Consider the following 23145-nt stretch of genomic DNA (forward strand, 5'->3'; position numbering starts at 1 on the left):
AGTAGAGGCTTATGAACTGAATGTTTGTGTTCCCCAAAATTCATATGTTGAAATGTGATGGTAATAGGAAGTGGAGCTTTAGGGAAATAATTAGGTAAAAGGCTGAAACCCTTATGAATGGGACTAGTGCCCTTATGAAAGGGACCCCAAAGAGCTCTGTCACTCTCTTCCTGGCATGTAAGGATATAATGAGAAGATGGCAGTCTACAGCACAGGAGAGGGCCCTCAGCAGAACTTGACCATGCTGGCACCATGATCTTGGACTTCCAGCCTTCAGAACTGTGAAAAATAAATTCCTATTGTTTATAATCCACCGAGTCTGTGGTACTCTGTTATAGCAAAGCAACGTACTGCACTACATTTGGAGTTATCTTCTCTACTGGCCAAACATCATTCACACGTTTACTAGGCAAAAACCTACAAGTCAACATGTAACTTCAGTGAATCTAGGCTGTAATTAGTAATAATAGCAAGTCAAAGGTACATCCCCTAGAGAATTAACTAATAAATCCTATTGGACTATAGTATACATTGAAAGGACTCAAAAGAGTTACGTTATCATTATGGCAGAATGAGAGCTTTCTACCATCTTCCTCCCAAAGAGCAATAATTTAGGCAATTTGAGATTGAACAAAGATGATAAGAGGACCAGTTTTGCTTTACTTCCCCCAGAGAGGCACAGCTCAGGGCTAAGAGGGACCATTTTGGCCCACGATTACTCCCACGGGGGAAAAGGAGCTTGTGAGTGAGTGCCCAGCATCCTCAGTTGTGCAAGCCACTGCCAAAGACTCCCACTTCTTTGTTGCTCCATCTCAAAACCTGAGGTGTGCTGGACAACAGAAAGGTAGGGAGCAGCAGATAGAGACCACAGAGGGCATCCAAGGGACACAGATCCTAGTAACTGTGTCACAAACTCCATCAGAAGGTCTGCACATGGGCCACTGGAGATGCTTCACCTTCAAATCCCTCCAACTGTCCCACAGCATCCCCACAACTCCACCGGCCTCACCCATGCACACCCCCACCTCATGACTGGCTCCCTATCAGTGCTCTCAGCAGTGGTGAGGATGAGCTTTTGCAGTTGGTTAGCAAGCACACCAACTTCTGCTTCACTGAGTATGCTAAAGGACTGTGTGGATCACAACAAACTGTGGAAAATTCTTCAAGAGATGGGAATACCAGACCACCTTACCTGCCTCCTGTGAAACCTGTATGCAGGTCAAGAAGCAACAGTTAGAACCAGATATGGAATAATGAACTGGTTCCAAATATGGAAAGGAGTATGTCAAGGCTGTATATTGTCACCTTGCTTACTTAACTTCTATGCAGAGTACATCATGCAAAATGCAGGGCTGGATGAAACACAAGCTGGAGTGAAGATTGCTGGGAGAAATATCAATAACTTTAGATATGCAGATGACACCACCCTTATGGCAGAAAGTGAAGAGGAACTATCCTAAAGGAAATCAGTCCTAAATGTTCATTGGAAGGACTGATGCTGAAGCTGAAACTCCAGTACTTTGGCCACCTGATGCAAAGAACAGCCTCATTGGAAAAGAACCTGGTGCTGGGAAAAATTGAAGGCAGGAGAAGAGGACACCAGAGGATGAGATGGTAGGGCGGCCTCACTGACTCAATGGACATGAGTTTGAGCAAGCTCTGGGAGTTGGTGATGGACAGGGAAGCCTGGTGTGCTGCAGTCCATGGGATCTCCAACAGTCAGACAGGAATGAGCAACTGAACAACAACAAAGCAAGTCCAACTCTGTAGGCCTGGGAGAAATCACAAACTGAAGCATTCAGTACCATTACTGAGAAAGTATGCAAGCTTAAGGGTTCTAACACAAAAGGGGACAAGTATGGATCAGTGTACCCTTAGAAAAAGTCTGAGAAAACCATAGAATGTCTGGCAGGGGTGACAGAAAATATTTCTACCCCAAAGCCAGTCAGTAAAGAATGAAAGTGGTGATTGCCACTTCCAGTGGGCAGATAGCAATGCAAGGCTTCAAGTTATGCAAACAATTAAGGAAACATGACACCACACACACACACAAAAAAAAAAAACACCACAAAATTATTTTTCAGTAACCAACCTCAGAGAAATGAATACCTGCAATTTGCCCAATAAGGAATTCAAAATAGCTGTTTTAAGGAAACTTGGTGAGCTATGAGTAAATATCGAAGAAGACAATTCAGTGAAACCAGGAAACCAATACAGGAACAAAATAATTCAGTAGAATCATTGAATATTGGAATATTGAAAAATAGTTCGATAGAGAGATAGGAACTTAAGAAAAAAATTCCAAACAAATTCTGGAGGTAAAGAATACATTAAATGAAATGAAAAATGTAATAAACAGAGAGCATAAACAGCAGACAGGATACAGCCAAAGAAAGAACCTGTAAAGTAGAGGACAGGATCTTTGAAATTATCCAGTTAGAGGACAACAAAGAGCACTCTTGAACATTCTTCAGTTCAGTTCAGTTCAGTCACTCAGTCATGTCCAACTCTTTGCGATCCCATGAATCACAGCACGCCAGGCCTCCCTGTCCATCACTATCTCCCTGAGTTCACTCAGACTCACGTCCAGCGAGTCGGTAATGCCATCAAGCCATCTCATCCTCTGTCGCCCCCTTCTCCTCCTGCCCCCAATCCCTCCCAGCATCAGAGTCTTTTCCAATGAGTCACTCTTCGCATGAGGTGGCCAAAGTACTGGAGTTTCAGCTTTAGCAGCATTCCTTCCAAAGAAATCCCAGGGCTGATCTCCTTCAGAATGGACTGGTTGGATCTCCTTGCAGTCCAAGGGACTCTCAAGAGTCTTCTCCAACACCACAGTTCAAAAGCATCAATTCTTTGGCTCTCAGCCTTCTTCACAGTCCAACTCTCACATCCATACAGGACCACAGGAAAAACCATAGCCTTGACTAGACGGACCTTAGTCGGCAAAGTAATGTCTCTGCTTTGAAGAGTGGAGAAAGCCTACATGAATCACGTGACACTGTTATGCAAACAATACAGTAAGAATCACACACATGAACCTTCAAGCTGAGAACTTTTGAAGATGCACATGTGCATTCTGTCAACATCAGGCTTGAGTGAAACTGCAACTTGCCCTCTGTCTCCTATTGCTGACAGTCCTTTAGCTCCAGCATCTCCGACCTCTTCTCCTCCAGTCAGTAACTTGCCTGTTCACTCAATGCCAGCCCCGTATGCCAGCTGTTGTACTGTACTCCTGTACTTTTCAAGGTACTATACTGTAAGATTTTAAATAGTTTATTTCTGTGTTTATTTTTATATATTACCTGTGTGAAGAGTATTATAAATCTATTAAAGTGCAGTACTATATGTCAATTGTGTTAGCCAGATACCTAGGCTAACTTTGTTGGACTTATAAACAAATTGAACTTATGAACATGCTCTCAGAAAGGAACTCATTCATATGTAGGGGACTTACTATATTTGCATTATGAGAGTCCCAGAAAGAGAAGAGAATGAGAAAAGTCTGAAAGCTTATTTAGAGAAATAGGAGCTGAAAAATTCCCAAATCTGGAAGGAGATATGGACATTTAGGTACATGAAGCTCATAGGTCCCCATACAGATTCAACTCAGAGAAGTCCTCACTGAGGCACATTATAATAAAACTGTCAAAAAACAAAAACAAAGAGAGAATTTTGAAAGCAGAAAAAAATTATTTAACTCATCTCATGCAAGTGAACCCCCCATAAGGCTATCAGTGACATTCTCAGCAGAAAAAAACAAGAGCATAGAGTGATATGTACAAAGTGCTAAAAGAAAAAAAAAACAACTTTCCACCTAAGAACCATAATAATAAAACACTGCTCAGCTAAGTATCCTTTAGCGGGCAAACTTGTCCTTTAGAAATGAAAGAGAGATAAAGACTTTCCCAGACAAACAAAAGCTAGTTCACACCACTAGACCTACTTGTTCTAAGAACTGGGAGTTCTTCAAGCTGGAATGAAATGACAGTAATTAATAACATGAAAATATTCAAAAGTATAAAGCTCACTGATAAAAGTAAGTATAGAGTCAAATTGAGAATGCTCTACTACTGTGATATGGTAAAGTGTTATCCATTTAACTCTAGTATAAAGGTTAAAGGACAAAAGTGCTAAATATTATTATAATAATTTTAACAAATGTACAATATAAAACTGTAAATTGTGACAGTAAAATCATAAAACGGGGGAGCAATCAAAGAGTAGAGGTCTTGTGTGTGATCAGTTATCAGCTTAAATAAAATTGCTATATTAATAACTGTATGTTGTTTTATGTAAGCCTCATGGTAACCACAAAATAAAAACCCATAATAGATAAAAAGAAAGGAATCAAAGCATACCACTATGGAAGATCATCAGACCACAAAGGAAGGCAACAGGAAAAAAAGAAAGGAAAGATGGAACTGTAAAAGAGCCAGAAAACAATCAACAAGATGGCAAGAGTAAGTCTTTATCTATCAATAATTACTTTGAATATAAGTGTATTCAATTCTCCCAGCAAAAGACAGAGTGGCTGGATGGATAAAAAACAAGACCCAACGACAAGCTGCCTAAAAGAGACTCACTTCAGCTTTCCAGATACACATAGGCTGAAGGTAAAAAGGTGAAAAAATACATTCTATGCAAATGGAAACCAGAAGGAGAGCAGGTGAGCTACACTATATCAGAAGAATAGACCAAGCAAAGATGTTACGAGACAAAGAGGTCATTATATAATGATAAAAGGATCAATTAAGCAAGAGGGTAAAACGATTGTAAATAAATGCACCCAATAAGAGCACCTAAACATATTAGGCAAATATTAACAGGTATTTAATTTAATAAAGGTAATAATATGTAACAATACAATAATTCAGTTCAGTTCAGGTGATCAGTAGTGTCTGACTCTTTGCGACCCCGTAAACCGCAGCACACCAGGCCTCCCTGTCCATCATCAACTCCCAGAGTCTACCCAAACTCCTGTCCATTGAGTCGGTGATGCCATCCAACCATCTCATCCTCTGTCGTCCCCTTCTCCTCCTAACCCCAATCCCTCCCAGCATCAGGGTCTTTTCCAATGAGTCAGCCCTTCACGTCAGGTGGCCAAAGTATTGGAGTTTCAGCTTCAACATCAGTCCTTCCAATGAACACCCAGGACTGATCACCTTTAGGATGGACTGGTTAGATTTCCTAGCAGTCCAAGGGACTCTCAAGAGTCTTCTCCAACACCACAGTTCAAAACCATCAATTCTTCTGCGCTCAGCTTTCTTTAGAGTCCAACTCTCACATCCATACATTGACTACTAGAAAAACCATAGCCTTGACTAGATGGACCTTGGTTGACAAAGTAATGTCTCTCCTTTTTATATGTTGTCTAGGTTGGTCATAACATTTCTTCCAAGATGCAAACAAGCATCTTTTAATTTCTTGGTTGCAGGTACCATCAGCAGTGATTTTGGAGCCCCCAAAATAAAATCTGTCACTGTTGCCACTGTTCCTCATCTATGTGCCATGAGGTGTTGGGACCAGATGTCATGATCTTAGTTTTCTGAATGTTGAGTTTTAAGCCAGCTTTTTCACTTACCTCTTTCACTTTCATCAAGAGGCTCTTCAGTTCCTCTTTGCTTTCTGCCATAAGGGTGGTGTCATCTGCATATCTGAAGTTATTGATATTTCTCCCAGCAATCTTGATTCCAGCTAGTGTTTCATCTAGCTCAGCATTTCTCATGATGTACTGTGCATATATATTAAATGAGCAGCGTGACAATATACAGTCTTGACGTAATCCTTTTCCTATTTGGAACCATTTTATTGTTCCGTGTCCAGTTCTAACTGTTGCTTCCTGACCTGCATACAGATTTCTCAAGAGGCAGGTCAGGTGCTCTGGGATTCCCATCTCTTCCAAAATTTTCTGAAATTTTCTGATCCACCTGGTCAAAGGCTTTGGCATAGTCAATAAAGCAGAAATAGATATTTTTCTGGAACTCTCTTGCTTTATCAACGATCCAGCAGATGCTGGCAATTCGATCTCTGGTTCCTCTGCCTTTTCTAAAACAAGCTTGAACATCTGGAAGTTCACAGTTTATGTATTGCTGAAGCCTGGCTTGGAGAATTATATATAACTTTTCCGTATATATAACTTTTGAGTATCAAAAATCCAGGGATAAAAATATAACTCTCCTCTTAAACTATCCCTTCTGTTCATGAAGAAACTTTATATCTTGGAGTGGTTGGATCAATTCTCCTGGGACACTCACAAAGCCTGTGTTCCTCTTGTAGGAAGACTTTTGAAATGTGAGGATGTAAGAAGAAAAAAAGTTGCTCTGGTTGCTGCTGGAATAGCACCAATAAAACTCTCCTAATGCACCCTGTACCCGGGGTACTTTCCAATACTTTCATACTCTTTCTACAAATAGCCATCACCACTAAAAGGTTTTAATGTTTCATTAAAAATAGATTCATTCCTGTGACCCAGAGCCAATATAAATTATAATAAATGTTGTATTAATCCTTATGGTATTTCCTTGAATTCAATACATCTCTGAATCTTAATCTTCTGCCACCCAGTTTTTCAATTGCCTGGAGGGATGTGAGGAGATACCCCTTGTCCAAGGTAAGAGAAACCCAAGTAAGATGGTAGGTGTTGCGAGAGGGCATCAGAGGGCAGACACACTGAAACCATAATCACAGAAAACTAGCCAATCTGATCACACGGAACACAGCCTGTTTAACTCAATGAACAAAGCCATGCCGTGTGGGGCCACGCAAGACGGACAGGTCATAGTGGAGAGGTCTGACAGAATGTGGACCACTGGAGAAGGGAAGGGCAAACCACTTCAGTATTCTGCCTTGAGAACCGCATGAACAGTATGAAAAGGAAAAATGATAGGATACTGAAAAGGAACTCCCCAGGTCGGTAGGTGCCCCAAATGCTACTGGAGATCAGTGCAGAAATAACTCCAGAAAGAATGAAGGGATGGAGCCAAAGCAAAACCAGTACCCAGTTGTGGATGTGACTGGTGATAGAAGTAAGGTCTGATGCTGTAAAGAGCAATATTGCATAGGAACCTGGAATGTTAGGTCCATGAATCAAGGCAAATTGGAAGTGGTCAAACAGGAGATGGCAAGGTGAACATCAACATTGTAGGAATCAGCGAACTAAAATGGACTGGGATGAGTAAATTTAACTCAGATGACCATTATATCTCCTACTGTGGGCAGGAATCCCTTAAAAGAAATGGAGTAGCCATCATGGTCAACAAAAGAGTCCAATATGCAGTACTTGGATGCAATCTCAAAAACGACAGAATGATCTCTGTTTGTTTCCAAGGCAAACCATTCAATATCATGGTGATCCAAGCCTATGCTCCGACCAGGAATGCTGAAGAAGCTGAAGTTGAAGAGTTCTCTGAAGACCTACAAGACCTTTTAGAACTAACACCAAAAAAAGATGTCCTTTTCATTATAGGGAACTGGAATGCCAAAGTAGGAAGTCAAGAAACACCTGGAGTAACAGGCAAATTTGGCCTTGGAGTGCAGAATGAAGAAGGGCAAGGGCTAATAGAATTTTGCCAAGAGAACACCCTGGTCATAGCAAACACCCTCTTCCAACAACACAAGAGAAGACTACACATGGACATTATCAGATGCTCAACACTGAAATCAGATTGATTATATTCTTTACAGCCAAAGTTGGAGAAGCTCTCTACAGTCAGCGAAAAAAAGACCAGGAGCTGACTGTGGCTCAGATCATGAACTCCTTATTGCCAAATTCAGACTTAAACTGAAGAAAGTAGGGAAAACCACTAGACTGGTCAGGTATGACCTAAATCAAATCCCTTATGATTATACAATGGAAGTGAGAAATAGATTTAAGGGAGTAGATCTGATAGACAGACTGCCTGATGAACTATGGACGGAGGTTCTTGACCTTGTACAGGAGACAGGGATCAAGACCATCCCCATGGAAAAGAAATGCAAAAAAGGAAAATGGCTGTCTAAGAAGGTCTTGCAAAGAGCTGTGAAAAGAAGAGAAGTGAAAAGCAAAGGAGAAAAGGAAAGATATTCCCATTTGAATGCATAGTTCCAAAAAATAGCTAGGAGAGATAAGAAAGCCTTCCTCAGTGATCAATGCAAAGAAATAGAGGAAAACAACAGAATGGGAAAGACTAGAGATCTCTTCAAGAAAATAAGAGATACCAAGGGAATATTTCATGCAAAGATGGGCTCAATAAAGGACAGAAATGGTATGGACCTAACAGAAGCAGAAGATATTAAGAGAGGTGGCAAGAATACACAGAAGAACTGTACAAAAAAAGAGCTTCATGATCCAGATAATCATGATGGTGTGAAAACTCACCTAGAGCCAGACATCCTGGAATGTGAAGTCAAGTGGGCCTTAGAGAGCATCACTACGAACAAAGCTAGTGGAGGTGATGGAATTCCAGTTGAGCTCTTTCAAATCCTGAAAATTGATGCTGTGAAAGTACTGCACTCAATATGCCAGCAAATTTGGAAAACTCAGCAGTGGCCACAGGATTTTCAAAAGGTCAGTTTTCATTCCAATCCCAAAGAAAGGCAATGCGAAAGAATGCTCAAACTACCACACAATTGCACTCATCTCACACACTAGTCAAATAATGCTCAAAATTTTCCAAGCGAGGCTCAACAATATGTGAACTGCAAATGCCCAGATATTCAAGGTGGTTTTAGAAAAGGCAGAGGAACCAGAGATCAAATTGCCAACATCTGCTAGATTATAAAAAAAGCAAGAGAGTTCCAGAAGAACATCTATTTCTGCTTTATTGACTATGCCAAAGCCTTTGACTGCGTGGATCACAATAAACTGTGGAAAATTCTAAAAGCGTTCGGAATACAGACCACATGCCCTGCCTCTTGAGAAACCTGTATTCAGGTCAGGAAGCAACAGTTAGAACTGGACATGGAACAACAGACTGGTTCCAAACAGGAAAAGGAGTACGTCAAGGCTGTATATTGTCACCCTGCTTATTTAACTTACATGCAGAGTACATCATGAGACACTCTGGGCTGGAAGAAGCACAAGCTGGAAAGAAGATTGCCGGGAGAAATATCAACAACCTTAGATATGCAGATAATATCACCCTTACGGCAGAAAATGAAGAAGAACTAAAAAGCCTCTTGATGAAGGTGAAAGAGAAGAGTGAAAAACTTGGCTTAAAGCTCAACATTCAGAAAATGAAGATCATGGCATCTGGTCCCATCACTTCATGGGAAATGGATGGGGAAACAGTGTCACACTGTATTTTTGGGGGCTCCAAAATCACTGCAGATGGTGACTGTAGCCGTGAAATTAAAGGACACTTACTCCTTGGAAGGAAAGTTGTGACCAACCTAGACAGCATATTCAAAAGCAGAGACATTACTTTCCCAACAAGTTCCCTCTAGTCAAGGTTGTGGTTTTTCCAGTGGTCATGTATGGATGTGAGAGTTGGACTGTGAAGACAGCTGAGTGCCAAAGAATTGATGCTTTTGAACTGTGGTGTTGGAGAAGACTCTTGAGAGTCCCTTGATGTGCAAGGAGATCCATCCAGTCCTTCCTAAAGGAGACCAGTCCTGGGTGTTCCTTGGAAGGACTGATGCTGAGGTAGAAACTCCAATACTTTAGCCACCTCATGCAAAGTGTTGACTCATTGGAAAAGACCCTGACACTGGGAGGGATTGGGGGCAGGAGGAGAAGGGGATGACAGAAGATGAGATGGGCAAATGGCATCACCGACTTGATGCACATGACTTTGGGTGAACTCTGGGGGAGGCCTGACGTGCTGCGATTCATGGTGTTGCAGAGTCAACATGACTGAGTGAGTGAACTGAACTGAACTGAACTGAACTGCAACACGTAAGAAGCATTGAAAGTGAAAGTGAAGTCGCTCAGTCATGTCTGACTCTTTGTGACCCCATGGACTGTAGCCCACCAGGCTCCTGCATCCATGGGATTCTCCAGGCAAGAATACTGGAGTGGGTTGCTATTTCCTTCTCCAGGGGGTTCTTCCCGACCCAGGGATAGAACCCAGGTTTCCTACATTGCAGGGAGACGCTTTAACCTCTGAGCCACCAAGGAAGCTCATAAGAAGCATTAGGCAATATGATAAGGATGTAAGTAGCACACCTATCTATCTATGCCCCGCGTCTGGCAGGCTTGGCCCTAGGGCAAGATAACTGTCACAGTGCAGGCATTCTTTCCCTCAAAGAATGCAACTAACAGCAGATGTATTATTAGTGAATTATTGATTTGACCGTGCTGTCTCCCTGTCAGTGTTTCAGGAAAAGTTGAAAGGTTGAGTACCATCGTGGGTCATCATGCAAACAAAGAATTTGTCAATCATGGCAGTCCTATCTCAGGACCAGGCCAGAGTCTATCTAGACTTAATTTTGCTCATCACCAAGGTCCCTTCCTCCCTCCTACCCCACTCTTCACCCCAGGACCAGCTCTTATTGTTTTCAATCACCAAGAAAATCACAACCATTCTCTCATTAGCCCACTCAAAAAACCAGATGCTGCTGCTGCTGCTGCTAAGTCACTTCAGTCGTGTCCAACTCTGTGTGACCCCATAGACAGCAGCCCACCAGGCTCCTCTGTCCCTGGGATTCTCCAGGCAAGAACACTGGCGTGGGTTGCCATTTCCTTCTCCAATGCATGAAAGTGAAAAGTGAAAGTAAAGCCGCTCAGTCGTGTCCGACTCCTCACAACCCCGTGGACTGTAGCCTACCAGGCTCCTCCATGCATGGGATATTCCAGGCAAGAGTACTGGAGTGGGGTGCCATTGCCTTCTCCAAGAAACCAGATGACTAATGCCTAATGCAACTGCTTTATCTTAGAAAAAGAAAAATGAGCAACTCTCTGTAATCAAAATGCTTCTGTGATTGCATGTTATGAACAAATACAATGTTGCTTCTTATTGCACATTTAAAAATAAAACCTGATGTATCTAAATATAAGCATTCAGGATCGTGGCTGTGAAGGAAGGGTGCAATTTTTCAAACCAGACTGCCTTGAACAGGCAATGGCAACCCACTCCAGTACTCTTGCCTGGAGAATCCCATGGACAGAGGTGCCTGGTATGCTGTAGTCCGTGGGGTTGCTGAGAGTCAGACATGACTGGGCGACTTCACTTTCACGCATTGGAGAAGGAAATGGCAACCCACTCCAGTATTCTTGCCTGGAGAATCCCAGAGACAGAGGAGCCTGGTTGGCTGCCATCTATGGGGTCGCAAAGTGTCAGACATGACTGAAGTGACTTAGCAGCAGCAGCAGCCTTGATCCAATCTTGGGTTTGCAAGTTACTGAACCTCTGGGATCAGTTTCCTTAGCTGTTAAAAGAGAAAAGTAAGAGTTCTACTCCAGAGAGTTGTCATCAAAAATTTGTCATTGTTGTTGTTTAGTTGCTAAGCTGTGTTTGACTGTTTGAGCCCCTATGGACTATAGGCCTCCAGGCTCCTCTGTCCATGGGATTTCCCAGGCAAGAGTACTGGAGTCGGTTGCCATTTCCTTCTTCAGGCGATTTTCCTAACCCAAGGACCAAACCTTGGTCTCCTGAATTGCAGGCAGATACTTTACTTCTGAGCCACCAGAGAAGTCTTCATGGAGAATAGAAGAGTTAGTCTATTTATGTGATGTTCTGCAAAACGTGGGTGGTCAGGTGACCCAGGCTTACCCAATCAGGGCCATTTCTTTGGGATTTATAGGAATTTGTCTCTTTTCCTCAGAAATCACTACATCTGCATGACATGAAAAGACCAGCTGAGATCTGGGACCTGGGACCCTTTGCTGCAATGCTTACATCTGGACAAACGTTCCTGGAGCAACAACAATACAAAGAAACTCTAAGGCAAGAGAAATAAGTGTGCACATGCAGTTAGGGCAAATTATGGACAAGACATAAAAAGGCCAGAAACCCCAATGCCACTTCTAAAGAGCTGGGAACAAAAGCGGGGGTCAGGAACAAAAGCAGGGTATTCCACATGCCACCTGCACTCAGCACCATCTTGAGGTGGGCAAATCACCCAAGCCACCCTTCTGGCCCAACCCCTGGACAGAGCCCTAACTTTACCCCGTATATGGAACCATCTTGCTCTCCCCACTCAGGGAGCCAGCAAGGGAAGCTTATTTTTGTTTCCCCTCGCTGCAATAGAAGCCTCAGTAAAGTCCTTGCCTGAATTTCTTGTCTGGCCTCTTATTTTTTCTTGAGTAAGGAAGGCCAGTACTTTGGCCAACTGATGTGAAGGGCCAGCCCACTGGATTAGACCCTGATGAGGACAGGAGATTGAAGGAAGGAGACAGGGACACTGGAGGATGAGATGGTTGGATGGAAATAGTGGATGGAAATAGTGAAGGACACTTTGCAGCCTGGTGTGCTGCAATCCATGGGGTTGAAGAGTTGGATATGACTTAGGGACTGATCCACAAGGAAGGCCAAGAACCGTGGTCAGTGACTATAAGACAGGAGCGCTTTTGTCCATGTGGTTTCCTGATGGAAGAAGGCTATCTGAAGAAGGAACTGTAACGAGGAAGGGAGAGAACGTTTGAGTCACTGAATTGAAACCTACCCTTGTTCTCTCCAGGCCTGAGCCAGAAAACGACACCTACTTGGTGCCAGGCCCAATTCTAAACACTTGACTAGAGTCAGTTCAGCAATCCCAGCACTCCAGAAGGGTACTGCCTGCGTACTCCACGTTAGACCCTGAGTCGCAGAGCGCAGAGCTAGGATTTCAGCCTGGCAGTCAGGTTTCAGAGTTGGCCCCACATTTAGATCCTAGTTTGGGACCAGCCTGTGACGTGGCCTGTGGCGCAACATCCTGGCTCTACATGTTACACACTAATAGCACAGCTTCCCCTCAGATGAGAAGACTGAACGCGTCTCCACACACAGCCGAACGTCCCTGGAGGGGAGGGACATACTGCCCTAGTCAAGAACCACTGCTGTCGCTCCGCTGCCCAAGAATTCATTTTGACTTGCTCTGAGTCACCAGATCCTGTGTTAGCCAAAAACTCAGACTCACCCAGTCTGTGTGTCAAGTAGAAACAGCCCAACATCCCTCAAACCTGGGCCACCTGCAACGCGTTGCCACCGAGACCCTGTGCCGTCCAAGACCTCACGTCACCTACCAGTCTGTGTCTCCAAAGACTTGCTGTCACCCACGGCCCTGTCCCTGAGGACATGGTGATGCTATGGTGATGGCCAGTCGCTCCAGAGGCGGCTGCTGGCCCTTGAAGTGGGAGTGGTGGGGGCTGTGGATCCTGAGCTGAAGAGGGCTGGGCTGAGAGGTCAGCACCGTCTGGGAACATTCCTGGCTGTGGCTGGGGGCCAACAGCCCAAGGTTCCTCTCCATGCTTGCTTCTCTCGGCTCACACTCCATCTCTACCCACCCCCTCACCCTCCAGCCCCCACTTCTTCTGCTGCTGCCTATTAGGTGCCATCCTGGAGTCTGAACCCACCCAGATCTCAGCTCGAGGAGTGAGGTTCTGGTGTGAGGGTGGATGACAGGGCCCAGGTATACAGGATGCAGAGAGGAGCTCAAGCATGTTGCCCCAGGTAAGGGCTCAGAGAGACCATTGCAGAGGATGTGGCGGTGAGGTGGGGGTGAAGGCTCGGCATAAAGCTTCTGGAAACAGTCCAGGCAAGACATCATCAGCAGGGCTCAGACATGCTTCTCCACAATGGGGGTCTCAGCAGCCGGGCCCCAAACATCCTTAGGGCTCTGGTGCGGATCTGTGCTCATGTCTCCGTCAGTGGTAATTTATTACTAAGAACAATTGTTGAAGTACGAAATTCAGCTGGGCAACTTTCCGAATGTGTGAATTTAAAGGGCTTTCAAGTCATTTCCATTTCTAGAGGGTTCTCCTAAGCTTTCTGAGGTTGAGTTTTCTTACCTATAAAAGAAGAATCATAGTTTCTACCTGTAGAATCATTGTGATGATTAAATGAGGAAAGAAAGATAAAGTTAACACAGTCCTTAACAAATAATCGCTTTCTTAAAAGGGTGTTTAGAAACAGGAGGAACGGGACGAGAAGGAGTGCCCGTAATTACAGACAGCCCAGCCAGACGACTGGCCGATGTCAGCGCTCCTGGAGGCAGGAGCTCCTGAGGGATCAGTTTTTCTTCTCATGAAGGAAGACCAGGCTGTACAGGCAGAAGGTGACAAGGTGAACATTCCACAAGGGAGAGACAATGCCACCAGGCACACCGTGGAAATGCTGAAAATCTGTGACTTCTTTGCATTGTGATGGAAGCAGTAAAAGCAGCTTATTCTCTAATAGTACATTAATAATGACAAGAAAAAATTAAGTCCCCTTTTTTTAAAAAAAAAGATATGATTAACATATAACACTGTGTACATTCAAGGGGACCACATATTAAATTTGATACATCTATATATTGCAAGGTGATAGCCATTGTAGCATCAGCTAATGCCGCTAGTGTTTTACATAATCATTATTATAGAGACAAATTAGATCTAGTTTCCTAGCAAGTTTTTCAACACAGTTTTGTCCTTTTTCAAGTAAAACTCAAATTCAATGGTTCTCAAACTTTTTCAGCTTAGGAACCTTTACACTGAAAAGTAATTGAGGACCTTCACTGTATAGCACCTTAAAGGTGTGTGGCTCAGATGGTGAAGAATCTGCCTGCAGTGGAAGAAACCCAGGTTCAGTCCCTGGGTCTGGAAGATCCCTGGAGGAGGGGCATGGCAACCCACTTCAGTATTCTTGCCTGGAGAATCCCATGGACAGAGGAGCCTAGAGGGCTACAGGCAAAAAAAGTTCACAAAAGTGTCGGACACGACTGAGCCACTAAATAACAACTATAGTCTTTTAGTTTGCTGTGGCTATTCCTCTTTGATACTACACCAAAACTCATCGGATGTCATTTCTTAAACGTTAGTGACAGTGTGGAATCTGAAACTATATCAATGAACCGGTAATACTCTATTAAAATCCATTGGTCTGTCTTGCTTTTGTATGATTCCTTTATCCGGGCGTGTTTCTGGAACTCCTACCACGGTCATTCGGAAAATATTGGTTCACTGAGTTAGTTATCAGCTCTTCCAAATGTTGGCACATCTTATTATACACAATACCCAACAACCAACCAACCAACAACACAAAAATCCAAACAAACGAAAAAGCCTGTACATTCATTAATGTCATTACCAATCTCATCAAACTTGGGACACTTTCATCCTCACGGTAGCAGGTGGAAGTTTTCCAAACTCTAATATTCACTTGAAAGCTCTAACTGTATCAGTGGCCACAAATACCAATCGATTTTTCCCCTTGAACTGACAGGCTCACTTCATTCACTTGAGAAAATCATGCCCAAAACTCAAGTCCGAGTAACTATTTTTATCACGTGCTCTTTTAAGTGAAAGAAGCCAGTCGGTGAGAAAAGTGACTTTCCGCCCACACTCAATCGTTTTGAGTGCTTTTCCTGGAGATAACTATCAGACTTCTATATGCACACTTCCCCTTTGTCACACGAAATGTTGAAAAGATGTACTTGAGGTTTAATAAAATTTATAATTTTGTTGCTCTATCAACAGCTAAATTGGCCTTTACTTCTTGTTTGGTACTGAGCTGGCACAGTGACGGAACAAAAAGAGAGAGACTGAGCCTGCTGGTACGGTTGGGAGTCACGTCTTGATTCCTATTTGGATGCCAGCATCTTTACCCGCTGCTGCTCTGTGTCATCAGTGCAAATATCAACCAAGTGAAAATGGCAAAGAACAATTTGGTAGTATTATGAACACCATTTTTGCCTTATAGATCCCCTGGAAGGGTCTCGGAGACCCCCAAGGATCTGTGAACAAGACCTGGAGATTGAATAAGAGCTGACACTTGAATTCAAATGAAAGAATTAGAAAAGCTCTATTTACTTTTTCTTTTTTTTAATGATTTTTTAATGGAGTTATCACTCAAAGGTTACTAAATTCTCTCACAAATATCCTATGGAAAAACTGAAAGCCAATTTCATGGGCAGCACTATTTGCCTTACTTCCTGCAAAAAAAAAGTTGGGGGAGAGGGGAGGATTAAGAACTACAAGGCCCAAGGGAGTGTAACAGCCATGTGGAGCCACCCATCAAGTGTGTCATGGTGAGCACACACAGTCCTGGGACCACAAAGGCAAAGGGTGATGGGAACTCGGGGCCCTCAGTCAGCTTACCCCACACAATCTTGCTAGCTAGCCACACACCCCTCCACAACAGTCACACACATACAAAGAGGTGCACTTTGCCATGGCTAATTTTACACAATACAAATGACCAGTCTAACTATGGTTATACTCACACAATACAATCATATAGCCACACAAAACGTCTCCATAGTCAAACACCCAACCTCACTGTGCTCAAAACCAAGTCACACGATTTTGTATTCACAGCTGAAGAATTTCAATGAACGCACACCCAAGCATCGCTGCATTCCAATTATCAGTATGGCACATAAAACTTTGACTGGGCACCACATGACCGTGGGTGTATATTGTTCGCAGGGTGAGAGCATAGGTTTTGGAGATTGGCCAACCTGTGTTCAAGCTCTGGTTCTACTACATTAGTTATTTCATCTCGGGCAAATTATTTACCCTGCCTGAGCCTCAGTTCTAGAAGATGGGGATAGTTCCTACTTGGAAACATGATGTGAGGAAGGCATAAAGACAGCACTTTTTCTGGACAGATGTACCTGCCACGGATGGATTTTGTCACCAGAGGGTACCAGGGCTCCAAGATGTCAGTGCGGGGCGCTGGAAGAAACTCTGCCAGGAAGCCCAGGATTCCTGGGGAGTCTGGAGTCAAGTGCAGACTGGGATGGGGTGGGGATGGGGCTGCACAGATTCTGGAAATTCCTGCAAGGCTCAGGCCAGCCAGGAGCTGCTCCTGGGCCAGGTGGGCCCCTGAGAGGATCCTGGCCTTCCCTAGGAAGAAGGATGAGCACTTACTACGTACCAGGTCCTTAAATGGAAGTCCTGGGATAAGAATGCACGCAGCCATGGCTGTCTTGGGGACCCCTCCCAACCTCTGGAAAGCTTGGAGCAACTTGTAAATTTATTCCCTGGGAGGAGGAGCCTGAGAAGTCTGTGGGCACAGGGATGAGAATAGGGTGGATGGGTGGCAGGGGCAGGCAGGGCTGCCAGGAGAGCTGCTGGGAGAGGGGAGGGACTTGCCTAGGTCTCCCAAAGCTTCTTCACTCTCCAAACTTTCAGCAAACTCTTGACCCTCACCTCCTGAAAACCAAAACACAAGTTCAGGAGGACTGACAAGCAGCACAGCGGGCCGGCAGACTCGGGGCAGAGAGCCTCAAGAGACTGATGCAACTTTCCCTTTAAGAAAGCCACCTGGGTAGACCGTGGTGCGGACCCAGCTCTCCTGGGCAGGGGTTGCAGCAAGGGAAGGGGGCTAAGGGAAGGGGCGCTGAGGCCCCAGCCTCTCTCTATGCTGCTGTTGGTCTGGGTGTTTGGTGGCTCCACGGGGCTGAGCCTCAGGAAGAGCGAGAGAGAGAGAGCGATCGAATGTGCGTGTGTGACCGTGGATGCATGAGAGTATCTGTGGATGAGTGTGGGTGCACGCGCGGAGATGTCTGTCTCGCCAGAAAGGATTGGTAGGTGTGTGCGTCTGGGTGTTACCGCTGTCACCAAGGAGTTTCGGCAGGCAGAACGGCCAGAACGGCGGCAGCGAGGCGGGGGGTGGGGGCTGCTCCTGGAGGAGGGGAGCTGCTTGCGGTTGACGGTTTGCACGTGGCAGTAACGGTAGCCCCGGAACTAGTGTCCCAGGCGCCAGTTGGGTCTGCGCGCCGGGGGCCTGCAGACGCCGGGAACCTGCAGCCGGTCTGCCTCCCTATCTGCCCGCCACTAGCAGACTGGGTGCTGGTTCCTGCGCGCCCAAAAGTCCTCAGAAGCCGTGCTAGGGAGTCTCGGTGCCCTCGGACCCTTGTCTGCGGCTCCGGGCTTCGGGAAGTGTCAAGGCCGCCGTGTTCTCTGGCTGTTGCTCTCCCGGGAAGATTCCCCGTTTCTCATCACCCAAACCTTCATTCCAGGTGCGCTTAGGGCGGACCCGGGAGGCCACAGGTGAGGGTAGGGGCCTAGCAGCGCGGGGCGCCCACCCTCAGCTGGTGCCCCGCACCCCAACGGTGAGGATAGGGGCCTAGCAGCCTGTGGCGCCCACCCCAGCAGGAGCCCCGCACCCCGCAGACAATGGTCGACGGGAGCTGACCATAAGGCCGGCGCCGGGCGGAGGGGACATTCCGGGATGGCCGGGAGGGGCCCAAGCGCGACCGGGGGCGGGGCGAGGGGGCGGGGACCTGGGGTCCCAGGTATTTTCGAAGGCAGGGGCCAGGGGCGAGGTTTCCACCCCCACACCAGCTAAGAGGCCCACACTTGGCGGTTGATGACACTGCAGCTCCGGACACCTAGCACCCGGATTAAGACGAAAGCGCCGGCTTCGAGGAATAGGGGCTCTCCAGGCGGTGCTACAGCTTCCAAAGCTACCTCGCCTTTTCCTGCGGTTCCGGGGCCTCTTCTCACCGGACCAGCCGCTTCTTAAAGGAGCCGCGCCCCCTTTCGGGCCAGTTCTCCGTAGGCCACGCCCCCTCGCTGGCCACTGTTAAAGGAGCCGCGTCCCAGTCTCTCTGACAGCTCTCAGAAGGCCTAGGTCTGTTTCTTTGCTGAAACAAGCTTGATGCTACAGCTGCAAGAAGATAAAGGTTGGGGGACCGAAGAGTGGCGAGGGAGAGAAGGGCCTGAGAGGTTAACGAACCCCCAAGTGAGGGCGTGTCAGAAGATTGGAGGGTAGTGGGCAAGGGGGACTGGTTCTAGGAAGGGACTTTGGACTACACTGAGCATGCCCAAGTGTTTCCAAGCAACTCAAGAAAACGCCCTCTTAACTCGGCCTACACTGAGACTGCGGCTCAGTGCCCAGCTCTAAGGATGCAGAAGAATCACACTTCTGCCCTGGGATCTCTCCGGCTGGTGGAGAAGGAAGATTTGGACACAAGTGACCATGCCACAATGGCTGCGTGTGAGGAACGTGTTGATCAGACGTACTCTGCCTGCATTGGATGTAACCGGGGGCACAGTGGAAAGACTGACTGCAAAGGCAAGAGAAAGGAAGGCTTCTTGGTGGCAATGGCTTTGGAACAGGTTTTGAAGATGGGTGGGGTATATACAGAAGGAAATGGGGACAAGGGTGCTCACGGAAGAGGGAATTGCCTAAGCCACGGAATGAAGGCAAGAACCCTCTGGGGGTGCTGCATAGTCCCACATGGCCCACAGGTAGCCATAAGTGGCTCGAGGTAGCTGGTTTTGGCTCTAGGCAGACCTAAGGGCCCCTTCCCCACTCCCACAGCCCCTCCCCACCCTCCTTTGCAGTGAATGGGAAATTATGCTTCCTCTTCTATCTTTCTCCTAATCTGTGAGGTTCTTGAAGGCAGGGAAACAAACCTTGTCACCTTTCCATCCCCAGTAAGGACTTCAAGGCTTGGCCCAGATGGACCCTTAAAATCGATAGAGCTGACAGTCCTGTCTGGAGGAGAGGAAGACTGAGCAGTGAGGCAGTAAAGATGGACCAGGTCCTATGACTATCCTCTCCCTATCCTCCCTTGAGTGGCTCACAAGCAACTTGAACCCAGCTCACCCAACCTCGCTCATCCCCTCCCAACTGCAAATCTGCAGCATCTCCAGGGTTTCTGTCTCTGGTCTCTGGCACGGACACTGGCTTCTTACTATTATACCATTAGAAACCAGAGACCCCTCCTTATCCCTCACCCCCAAATCCAATGCATCACCAAGGCCTACCAAACTTACCTTCTATATTTTTCTCAAATCTGTGCACCTCTCCCCACCCCGTCATCATCTTCCTGAGCCAAGCCCCCTCTGGCCTGGCCTGGCCTGGCCTGGCCTAGTCCTAATCCATTTCCTTTCTTCCCCTCTTCCCTCCCTCCAGTCCTTTCTCCACACTAATCTAGGTTGGCATTTTCAAAATGCACACACCACCAACTGCTCCTCCACTCGTTATAACTCTGGTTTCAAGACTTCAGTGCCTGTCATTGGCCTCAGGATAAAGATCAAAACAAGGCCCCAAAGACCCTGACCCTACTTTTGCATCCACCTTCATCTTTGGGCACTTTCTCCCTCACTTTCTGAGCCCCAGGCTCCTGGTCTTTTTCTGTATTATTTCATTTGCTTGAATCTCTCTTCCTCTTCTGTTGCTCACTGTTGCCTAATCATCCCCCTCTCACTCTTAAACATCACTTCCTCGGGAAAGTCCTCTGTAACTCGCAGACAAGGCCAGGCCCCACTGGTGTAGACTCCGGTTACAGAGGATCGTTCGCTTTCCCACCCTTCATCGTAGGCTCTGATTATATGTGTTAGAGTCACCTATTTAACTGGTTTCTGTTTCCACCCAGCCTGTAAGCTGCAGGAGGCCAGAGACTAAAGAGTTCATGGTGCCCAGCACAGGCCTGGCCCAGAGCAAGCCTGAAATAAATATCTGTGGAATACGTGAATTGAACTGTGGCCAGCCCCAGCTGCCTGCTGAATGATGTAAGCCTTATCCTGTTGGCTGTGGAAGACTATTGGAGGGAATCAGGGTTTTAGGAGTTTGGAACGATGAATGGATTGGAGGGGAGGAGAACGTGGAGGCCCTGTGGAGTCGAAACTTAAGCAGAAACCTAGAAGATGCAAAGGAAGTATAATTAGCCCCGTCTTCCAGATGGAGAAAGCAAGGGTCAGAGAGGTTCCGTGATTTGCCTGACGTCACACACCTGGTGAGTTGGCAGAGTCAGTTCCTCCTCCCAGGTCCCAGCGTCCAAGCTCTTCATCACAAGCCAACCTGACTCTGACCCTCATGGCACAGACAGCTTGTCAACAGTGGTCAACAGTGGGTGAAGGGCAGGCCTGGTGCCTGGGTAATGTGGATGCCCAACCCCTATCAGAGGGCCTGACCTATCATAGGCCTTCAGCTGGTACCTTTGGAATGGATGGATGGGGCCAGTTAACAGAAACAGCAGAGGCAGGAGAAGCAGCAAAGCTTTGCACCCAACTCATTGTCCTGGGAGCAGCTGCCAAGCAGACTTTTTTCCACCGAGAGAGAAGCACCTTGAACACAAGGGCCATATTGCATTACTCAGGGATATCACCCTGTAGGCCAAGTTCCAGGACAGAGTGTCCTTAGGTTACTCATCTGACCAGAAGGCACGATGTCCAAGCCATGAGGTGGCTGTGCTTCATCACTGTCATCATTGTCACTGTTCTTTGTTAGCCACAGAGTGACAGCTTTGAAGACAATAAGTCTGGAGTTTATGGCTTGGAGGGAGGGATGTGGTGAGTGAGAAGAAGGGTATGATCACATTCCCTCTTCTCCTGACTATCCCCAGAAGACCAAAGCCATGAGCAGGGACGACTCTAGAGGCAGGAAACCTGGCCTGGGTGAAGGGAAACGGCCACAAGTCAGAGCCTTGCCTGGCGCTGAGGAGGTAATGCAGGACACCTGGTGGCCAGGGCAAAGGCCAAAGGGAACCTAGGGGCGATTTGATTTAGGTCATACCTGAATAGTCTAGTGGTTTTCCCAGTTTCTTCAATTTAAGTCTGAATTTGGCAATGAGGAGTTCATGATCCCAGCCACAGTCAGCTCCTGGTCTTGTTTTTACTGACTCTATAGAGCTTCTCCATCTTTGCCTGCAAAGAATATAATCAATTTGATTTCAGTGTTGACCATCTGGTGATGTCCATGTGGAGAGTCTTGTGTTATTGGAAGAGGGTGTTTGCTATGACCAGTGCATTCTCTTGGCAAAACTCTATTAGCCTTTGCCCTGCTTCGCTTCATTCTGTACTCCAAGGCCAAATTTGCCTGTTACTCCAGATGTTTCCTGACTTCCTACATTTGATTTCTGTTCCTGTATAATCTAAAGGATATGTTTTTTGGTTATTAGTTCTAGAAGGTCTCATAGGTCTTCATAGATCTGTCAACTTCAGCTTCTTCAGCATCACTGGTTGAGGCATAGGCTTGGATCACTGTAATAGTGAATGGTTTGCCTTGGAAGTGAACAGAGATCATTCTGTCGTTTTTGAGATTGCATCCAAGTACTGCATTTCAGACTCTCTTGTTGACTATCATGGCTACTCCATTTCTGCTAAGGGATTCCTGCCCAGAGTAGGAGATATAATGGTCATCTGAGTTAAGTTCACCCATTCCCGTCCGTTTTAGTTGGATGATTCCTAGAATGTCCATGTTCACTCTGCCATCTCCTGTTTGCCCACTTGCAACTTGCCTTGATTCATGGACCTAGCATTCCAGGCTCCTATGCAATATTGCTCTTTACAGCATTGAACCTTGCTTATATCACCAGTCACATCCACAACTGGGTGTTGATTTTGCTTTGGCCCCATCCCTTCATTCTTTCTAGAGTGATTTCTCCACTGATCTCCAGGAGCATATTGGGTACCTCCCAACCTGGGGAGTTCATCTTTCAGTGACCTATCCTGTTGCCTTTTCATACTGTTCATAGGGTTCTCAAGATAAGAATACTGAAGTGGTTTGCCATTCCCTTCTCCAGTGGACCACATTCTGGTCTGTGACATTGTACAGGAGACAGGGATTGAGACCATCCCCATGAAAAAGAAATGCAAAAAAGCAAAATGGCTGTCAGAGGAGCTCATACAAATAGCTGTGAAAAGAAGAGAAGCGGGAAGCAAAGGAGGAAAGGAAAGATATACCCATTTGACTGCAGAGTTCCAAAGAATAGTAAGGAGAGAGATAAGGAAGCCTTCCTCAGTGATCAATGCAAAGACATAGAGGAAAATAATAGAATGGGAAAGATTAGAGATCTCTTCAAGAAAATTAGACTAGAGATACCAAGGGAATATTTTAGGCAAAGATGGGCTCCATATAGGACAGAAATGGTACGGACCTAACAGAAACAAGATATTAAGAAGAGGTGGCAAGAATACACAGAAGAACTGTACAAAAAGATCTTCATGACCCTCATAATCATGATGATGTGATCACTCACCTAGAGCCAGACATCCTGGAATGTGAAGTCAGTGGGCCTTAGCAAGGGTCACTACGCACAAAGATTGTGGGGCTGATGGAATTCCAGTTGAGCTCTTTCAGATCCTAAAAG

At 46.0% G+C, this 23145-nt stretch overlaps 1 protein-coding gene and 1 long non-coding RNA gene across 6 annotated transcripts in view; both read left to right on the forward strand.

Annotated features, from left to right (window-relative positions):
- LOC132657629 (uncharacterized) overlaps positions 1–14983 on the forward strand; it is a 30469-nt gene extending 15486 nt beyond the window's left edge. The window contains exon 2 of the long non-coding RNA XR_009596055.1: positions 11743–14983. This is a non-coding gene — a long non-coding RNA (uncharacterized LOC132657629). The remainder of the gene's footprint in view (positions 1–11742) is intronic.
- Positions 14984–17805: 2822 nt separating this feature from the next.
- The window catches only part of LOC101119236 (sodium- and chloride-dependent glycine transporter 1), a 33229-nt gene continuing 27889 nt past the window's right edge, over positions 17806–23145 (forward strand). For 2 of the 5 annotated variants that reach the window (XM_060397460.1, XM_060397462.1), the window contains exon 1: positions 17806–18063. The gene's annotated coding sequence lies outside the window, so the exon portion shown is untranslated. Of the gene's footprint in view, positions 18095–20412; positions 20567–23145 lie in introns of those variants that run through there. The other 3 variants (XM_060397459.1, XM_060397461.1, XM_027976713.3) reach the window with 2 other exon arrangements.

This window comes from Ovis aries, chromosome 13 (genome assembly GCF_016772045.2).
Source record: "Ovis aries strain OAR_USU_Benz2616 breed Rambouillet chromosome 13, ARS-UI_Ramb_v3.0, whole genome shotgun sequence".
NCBI lineage: Eukaryota > Metazoa > Chordata > Mammalia > Artiodactyla > Bovidae > Ovis > Ovis aries.